This window comes from Orcinus orca, chromosome 10 (assembly GCF_937001465.1).
Source record: "Orcinus orca chromosome 10, mOrcOrc1.1, whole genome shotgun sequence".
NCBI classification, from domain to species: Eukaryota; Metazoa; Chordata; class Mammalia; order Artiodactyla; family Delphinidae; genus Orcinus; species Orcinus orca.
This window is the reverse complement of record NC_064568.1, coordinates 23,493,947-23,502,656: the sequence shown is the minus strand read 5'-3', so window position 1 is coordinate 23,502,656 and position 8,710 is coordinate 23,493,947.

The following is an 8,710-nucleotide window of genomic DNA, read 5'->3' as shown; positions in this document are numbered from 1 at the left end:
ATCAATGCTCTAGGCCAGGCCAGGTGGTCCCACACCTGTCTCCCTGGGGTGGTATTTTTTTAATATGTGGCTCACATAGCTCGTGGCAGATTCCTGGGCCCTACCCTAGACCCACTGAATTGAATCTCTGGGGGGCGGGGCCAGGTACACACGTTTGCCAAGTGACATTTTTACCCGAAAAGAATTTTAGCACCAGCTCATGGCAGCACTCATTAAGTGCTTTCTTTGTACTATCTCATTTAATCTTCACAGAAATCCTTAAGCTGGGTAGTAATAGCCCTACTTTACCAATGAGGAGACTGCAGCACAGAGAAGTTAAGTAATCTGCTCAAGGTCACACAATCAGTAACTGGCGGAGCGGGGATTCTAATCTAATTTCCAGTTGAAAAACCACTGCTTTGAGTTTTGAAAGGAGGCAGGAGGAAGATTCATGAGCTCTCAGACCAAGCAGGTCAAGGAGGATGGGGCAGAATTTTGTCCATTTACAATTAGAAAGCATTGCCTTGCTTTCAGGAACTTGAAAGTGTTTGGGGTAGAGACTAGACAAAAGCATATTACTCATAATATATGGTAGCATATGGTTAGATGTCAAAAATACCCTGGGTCCATAGGATCTGGTCTCTGCCTCTCTGACATCATCTTTCCACCTTATCCAGCTTCCCTACCGTCCCCCGAGTCTGCATGGCAACTTAGCATGTGTGGGTCCCTCTGTCTGAATGTTCTTCTTTTAGATCAGGGTCAGCACGCTTTCTCTGTAACAGGCTAGATAGTAAATATTTCAGGCTTTGGGCACCATCAGTTCTCCGTTGTAACTATTCAAGTCTGTCACTGTAGCATGAAAGTGGCCACAGACGGTGTATAAGCAAGTGGACATGGCTTTGTTCTGATAGACCTTTATGGACTCTGAAATTTGAATTTCCTATGATTTTTATGTGTCACAAAATATTTTTAAAATTTGTTTAAAAAAGTTAAATTTGTTTTCCAACCATTTAAAAATGTAAAATCTATTCTTAGCTGGCAGGTTGCATAAAAGCTGCTATCAGGTAAGGTTTTTGTGATGGGCCATCTGCCTTCTGCCTTAGATCTTCTCATGGGAAGCGCTTTTTGTACCTCAAGTTCAGCTCAGCTTCTCAGAGGCCTTTCCTGATGCCTCCAGCTCGGGTGGCCCCCTCCCTTCTCTGTTCATATCTCTCCCATCACCTTTTAAAACGACTCAATAATGTACTATTTTGGGGTGTTCTTGTTCATACAGTATATAGCTCATTGTGGGTCTCCCTCTGCTAGAATACACGTTCCATGAGAGCAGGGAGCTGGTCTGTGTTCTTTGCTGTCTCTTCACTGTCTAAGCAGCTCCTACTGGCACTCAGACACTCAGAGATTGAGAACCTGGATAAACCACTAGACAAAACTCTCCAGTCGTACAACTCACAGCTCCTTTGACTGGTCCCTTGCAAACCTTTTGCTATGCTGAGCTCAGGGGCTGCAGAGATAGAATACCACCCAGCCACTCTGCACAGGAGTGGTTAAGTCATAGAAAACAACAAAAACAAAAACAAAAAGCCAACAACTACTTGATTTCTCTTATCTAGAATAGAATAGAGTTTCCTAAATACCAAGGATGGCTACAATTGAATAATGCCCGTAATTCTTGGAGCTAGGCCACTTCTTTTTCAGAGAGCAAAAATTTCATCTCGGGCTAAACTAAGGATTTCCACATTTCCTTATGAAAAGCTTAAACAACCAGGGCTCATGATTTTCTCTCATGTAAATAAATAAGATAGTAAGCAGCTCTTAAAATGCTGTGTCTCATCAGGGCTTGAAGGAAAGGGACTCCTTACAAACTGGCCCCAGCACATACACAAGAGAACAAACTTGTGCTGTTAAGACTTTTATGACCAGGGCCACTGGGTCCCACGATCACAGCAGAAGGTTCCCCTGACGCCCTCAGGGTCAACCAAGCAGCACGGATGGGCGAACACTGTGAGGTTCACCTATTCGAGGGAAGTTTTCCTTAAGCCACAATCCTTCAATCTTAAGCAGCAATTTTTCCGTTCCACTGAGAGCCCATGGGAGGGGCCTCTATCCTCCCAATTGTCCACTGAAAGTTGGATGAGAGTGGGTTTCAGCAACTCCCGGTGAGCAGCCCGGTGAGTGCTAAACACGTGATGGTCACATTTCCCAGGTACCGTTAGTCCCCTTTGGACTTCACCACACTGGATTCTCAGGCTGAGGGGGAATTTGTTAAAGAGAAATCACTGCCATGGTTCTACCCTAGAAGCCTGAAGCTGAGGCTGAGTGCTGGATGCTGTGTCCTCTGAGCGTCTATTTCAAACAGCGAAGTCCCAAAGGGCCCTGTGGGCATTAGGGCAAAGGCAGCAATGCCTAAATGCAGGATTCCAAAGTTAAGATCTGCCGTCTCCTATCAAACTCTTAGAGGAAAACATAGGCAGAACACTCTACGACATAAATCACAGCAAGATCCTTTTTGACCCACCTCCTAGAGAAATGGAAATAAAAACAAAAATAAACACATGGGACCTAATGAAACTTAAAAGCTTTTGCACAGCAAAGGAAACCATAAACAAGACGAAAAGACAACCCTCAGAATGGGAGAAAATATTTGCAAATGAAGCAACTGACAAAGGATTAATCTCCAAAATTTACAAGCAGCTCATGCAGCTCAATATCAAAAAAACAAACAACCCAATCCAAAAATGGGCAGAAGATGTAAACAGACATTTCTCCAGAGAAGATATACAGATTGCCAACAAACACATGAAAGGATGCTCAACATCACTAATCATTAGAGAACTGCAAATCAAAACTACAATGAGGGCTTCCCTATTGGCGCAGTGGTTGAGAGTCCGTCTGCCAATGCAGGGGACATGGGTCTGTGCTCTGGTCTGGGAAGATCCCACATGCCACGGAGCGGCTGGGCCCATGAGCCATGGCCGCTGAGCCTGCGCTCAGCCTGTGCTCCGCAACAGGAGAGGCCACAACAGTGGGAGGCCCGTGTACCGCAAAAACAAAACAAACAAACAAAAAAACTACAATGAGATATCATCTCACACTGATCAGAATGGCCATCATCAAAAAATCTACAAACAATAAATGCTGGAGAGGGTGTGGAGAAAAGGGAACCCTCTTGCACTGTTGGTGGGAATGTAAATTGATACAGCCACTATGGAGAACAGTATGGAGGTTCCTTAAAAAACTAACAGTAGAACTACCATATGACCCAGCAATCCCACTACTGGGCATATACCCTGAGAAAACCATAATTCAAAAAGAGTCATGTACCAAAATGTTCATTGCAGCTTAATTTGCAATAGCCAGGACATGGAAGCAACCTAAGTGTCCATCAACAGATGAATGGATAAAGAAGATGTGGCACATATATACAATGGAATATTACTCATCCATAAAAAGAAACAAAATTGAGTTATTTGTAGTGAGGTGGATGGACCTAGAGTCTGTCATACAGAGTGAAGTAAGTCAGAAAGGGAAAAACAAATACTGTATCCTAACACATATATATGGAATCTAAGAAAAAAAAAAGGTCATGAAGAACCTAGGGGCAAGATGGGAATAAAGACACAGACCTACTAAAGAATGGACTTGAGGATATGGGGAGGGGGAAGGGTAAGCTGTGACAAAGCGAGAGAGTGGCATGGACATATATACACTACCAAACGTAAGGTAGATAGCTAGTGGGAAGCAGCCGCATAGCACAGGGAGATCAGCTCGGTGCTTTGTGACCACCCAGAGGGGTGGGATAAGGAGGGTCAGAGACGCAAGAGGAAAGAGATATGGGAACATATGTACATGTATAACTGATTCACTTTGTTATAAAGCAGAAACTAACACACCATTGTAAAGCAATTATACTCCAATAAAGATGTTATAAAAAAAAAAAGATCTGCTGTCTCTTTGACAGAGAGCCCAGCAGCAGTAACTCAAAGCACTGACCACGTCTCATTCATCACATTAATTATTAGTCATTAAAATGATTCAGGATCACTTTCTTGTTCCTTAGGGTCTGGAGCTTTAATGGAGCTTCTATTGAGCATTTACTACATACGAGGCACTAGGCTGATGGATGAGGGAAGTGAGTGGGAGTGTAATACAAGGATGAAGACAGGAGGGGCCCCCAGGTTGGAGTTCCCACCTGAGCAAAAGGATGCATGTGTTGGATAATATAATTAGGTATTTTGATAATTAGAACTGGGAATTGAATGTAAGTTTCATCATCATTGGAAAAAAATCAAGCTACTCTTGCTGGCTACCAATGGCTATTGTTAATTGGGTACATAATTAATTCTTAATTATTTACTTACTTAAATTCTCACAGGCAGTCAATGAAGTAGGTTGTCTTTTTTGCCCCATTTAATAGATGAGGTCACCAAGGATCAGAGATGTTAAAGAAACAGGTGCTAGTTCACACAGCTAGTAAATGCCTAAGCTGGGGATCAAACTGGGGTCTGTCTAAAGGCCATCTACCTGGTCACTAAGCCCCTTCTGATAGTGCCCTCCTGGGTTGGTCTAACCTTCAGGTAAGGACAAAGGTCTTTACTCACTGTGATCTTCTTCCCTAACTCCACCCTGCAGTCTTACTTCCAAGAGCTGTGATTTTACCATTAGAGATTCATTCCTTTGGGGGAAATCTAGGTCTCTTGGTAAATGCTCCCTCAGAGGAATTATCCTTTATGAACTGCTCAGTGTCATACTGATAAGGGAAGCATGGAAAGAATGGGTTGGGAGGTAGGCACAGTTTAGAGAGCAGCCTTCAGAGGAGTCCCTCATGAAGCTTGCAGTTTAGGGTTCCTGGTGCCTCTGGCCATAGGATAGGGGAGGGGAGTGTGAACAGAGATGAGCCTTTCCCTTCCCTGCACCGGGCTGCAGGCCACCACCAATACGTTCTCTTCTTCCTGGCACCCAGCTATGCTACATCTTCTTGCCTCCCTTAGAACAGGTGTGGTCTCACTAAGTTCAGACCAATGAACGATGAGTAGAAATGAGTCTAAGATGGAAAAGCCTGGCTCCCTAAGCAAGTCAGTGCCTGGACCCTTGCACCCCTGCCCCTCCAATGAACTACGATATGAGTGAGGAATAAACCTGGAGTATTAAGCCACTAAACTTTGGGGACTGCTTGTCACGGCAGCTAGTTTACCACACTACATGCCCTATGTGTTCCCTACCATCTTCCCCCTTTAACCTGTCAACCCTTAGCTTTCGTCCTCACGTGTCATGTGGAAATAAATGTCTCTTTATTTAGAGTTGTCTGTAACAAGGTGGACTGGGTTGGTAGTGTCCACCTTCCCCCACCCCTCCAAATTCACATCTATCCCAGAACCTCAGAGTGTGATCTTATTTGGAAACAGAGTCATCGCAGATGTAATTTGTTAAGGTGAAGTCAGACTAAAGCAGGGTGGGCCCTTAATCCAATATGACTGGTGTCCTTACAAGAAGATGAGAAAAGACACAGCGAGAGACACGGAGGAAGAATACCACCTAACGATGGGGACAGAGATTGGAGTGACACACGTACAGACCAAGGAGCGGCAAGGATTACCGGCAACACCGGAAGCTAAGAGAAGGTGTGAAACAGATTCTGCCCTAGACCCTTTGGCGAGAGCGTGGCCCTGCTGATATCTTGACTTAGGCCTTTTAGCCTCCAGAAATGTGAGAGAATAAATTTCTGTTGTTGTAAGCCACCAGGTTTGTGGTAATTGGTTACGGCAGCCCTAGGAAACTAACACACGAGGGAGGCAGCCACCATCACTTGCATTTGTCAGAGACTCAAAGGCTCTTAGGAGAGGGGCAAATTTTTAGAGTGAGGGAAAGGGAAGGCTTTAGGTGGACCCTGATGGGAGGCTGTTGGCACGGGAAAGGTGGGGGCAATTAACTGGAAGTGGGGCAGTTTATGTGGTTTGAAAGCATACTTGGCTTTCTCGGGTTACTCCTGAGCTGGGAGCGGGGGCAAAAAATAGACATGTTGGCCGTCACTGACTGAGTCTTGACTGTCCTGGGCCCATGACTAAAGAGGTTGTGCTCTGGTTTCCTGAACTGGTCATGCAATTAGAGGCTGTGATTAGGCTTCCTAGTGTGGTTGCTGCAGACGTTGTAGGTCAGGATTCTACTGACACATCTGGTCTTGCCATTGTCCATTTACATATTCAGTGTCTAAGGTGAAACCCTTTAAGGCCAGCGTCCTCTGAGAAGCCATCTCTGACCCACACCAGAGCCCCTGGAGCATCTGCACTGATGTCCCTTATCCTCTTGTCTCTTCTGAATCTTTCATGATTTTCCGTCTTCTTCCTCCTCCTCCTTCTTTCTCTCTCTCCCTCTTCTTCCTTCTTCTTTTTCTTCATGCCTTTGTTTTTTCTTTATTCCCAGAAAGTTAGTTCTTTAGGGAAAGCACCCTAAGAAACCATAAGAAAATAATAAAAATGATAATAATTGCTAACATTTACTGACTACTCTACTCACTAGGTGCCAGAAATGTACACTTTCCATTGACTCCTTTCAACAAGGCTGTGAGTTAGATATTATTAGCTCTGGTTCGCAGATGAGGGAAAAAGCTCAAAGCAATTAGGCAACTGGAGCCTCTTTTTCAAGCCTATGAAAAAGATCTTTCTCCTTTTTATTCCTCACATTGCCTTCTAATAATTTTCTCTTTATAAAACTATAATTGCCATCTTATTATGATGATTATCTTATTACTGTTATTAAATGTATTTTCAAAATTTCTGCAAAACCTTTTCAACGCTCTTCTTACAAAAGAGAAAGGTCATATTTTGTCATGACATAATAACGGTTAAAATGGGAAGGATTGCTGCTAAATGCATTTTGAAAGGAAAATTGTATATTTAAACAAGGAATTTTAATTTGTAAAAGCTGATACAATGTAACCTCGGAGCAGAGAGCTGATAAAAAACAATTTTATGGCAAGCACTTGAGTTGGTCATTACAGATTTACATTTTGATTGAATCAGCAAAACAAACTATTAGGCAGCATTGAAAATCGATGTGAAATGGATTTCTGTGCGACTTGCCCACGCACAAGTTGTAGTTTGACGGAAAGCAGGTGCTTCATAGGAATCCAATTAGAAAGATTGGTTCAATACAACCTAAAATTGATTACCCATAATTCACGGCTCAAATCTATAGTCATGCCCACAGTCTGCCCTCTATTTTGCACATGGACATTTTCAAAATCTTTTGCATGGCTTTAAAAAAGGAATTCTAGCCACCCCCACATCCCCGGCCAATCTTTTCTCACTCTATAGAATGTAAAATTAGGTGTGGTTACCTTTGGCAAGAAGAACTTGCTAAACCTATTTATTCATTAACAACAAAAATTGCCGAATACATGTTATGGGCCAAGATAGGTGCTAGACACCACAGCAGCCACTAAATGGGTCACACTCCAAACTCACAGTCTTAGAGAAAAGATCAGGCACGGACCAAAGTACTTAGACAATGATTTGGGTTACTTCAAAGGTGTTCTCAAATATTTTGACATTCCAGTCCATCCAGTGTGTGACTGCTTTGGGTGATAAAGTAAGACACAAGTGGTGCTCTGCCAGGTCCAGGCCGGCCTCTGTAGGGACCAGCAGCTTCCCTTTTGGTCTGTTGGATCCCTGGGCTTCCAGTAAACATTTCACCTACCCTGCGGCCTGTGAGGAAGCACAGGCTGGGCATGTGGAGAAGCTCTGTGGAGGGAGAGAGCGAGCAAGAGAAATACCTGAGTCAACCCAGCTGAGGTCCCAGAAATCATCAAACAAAGATATGCCATCCTTGCTAGGCCCTGCCCAAATTTTTGACCTAGAGGCTCATGAAATATAATAACAAATTATAGGTTTTTTATTTTGTTTTTGCGGTACGCGGGCCTCTCACTGTTGTGGCCTCTCCCGTTGTGGAGCACAGGCTCCGTACGCGCAGGCTCAGCGGCCACGGCTCACGGGCCCAGCCACTCCGCGGCACGTGGGATCTTCCTGGACGGGGGCACAAACCCGTGTCCCCTGCATTGGCAGGCGGACTCTCAACCACTGCGCCACCAGGGAAGCCCACAAATTATAGTTTTAAGCCACTAAGTTTGGGCATAGTTTGTCATGTAGCAATAGATAAGCAGAAATGCTTAGCGTCAAGACAAAGGGATAAATGAGAACCATGAGAAATCAGAAGAAAGTTCTGTTTCTTGCCTTAATGATGGTGGGAGGAAAGGCTTCAAGAAAGTAGTGACATTTGAGTTGAGTTTGGAAAACTTGAGGATTAGGAAATTCACAGATGAGAGGATAAGGACAGTTCAGGCAGAGAAAATAATGTGGGTAAAGTCATGTGGGTACAGAGGTGAGAAAGTGATGCATGTGGGGAAGCTGGAATGGTTCATTTTGACAGAAGAAAATGGGCTGCAAGAGAGATTTGTTGGGATATGAAAAAAGAAAGTCTGGAATCAAATAAGACATCAGCGAAGGCCTTAATGCCAGGGTGAGGAGGTAGATTCAATGAAGTGGGCAAGGAGGAGCCATCCACTATGGTGAATAGAGAACTGATGTGTTAACCCTGGGCCTTGGAGAAAGTTAATCCAGTGGGATTGGAGGTGGGAGTTAATGAAAGGTAGGAGGCCAGTTATGAAGGTCCAGCAGATGGAGAACTGAGGGTGCATCCTGACATCTCTTTGGGGTAGAGGTGGGGTACTAGAAGGTAT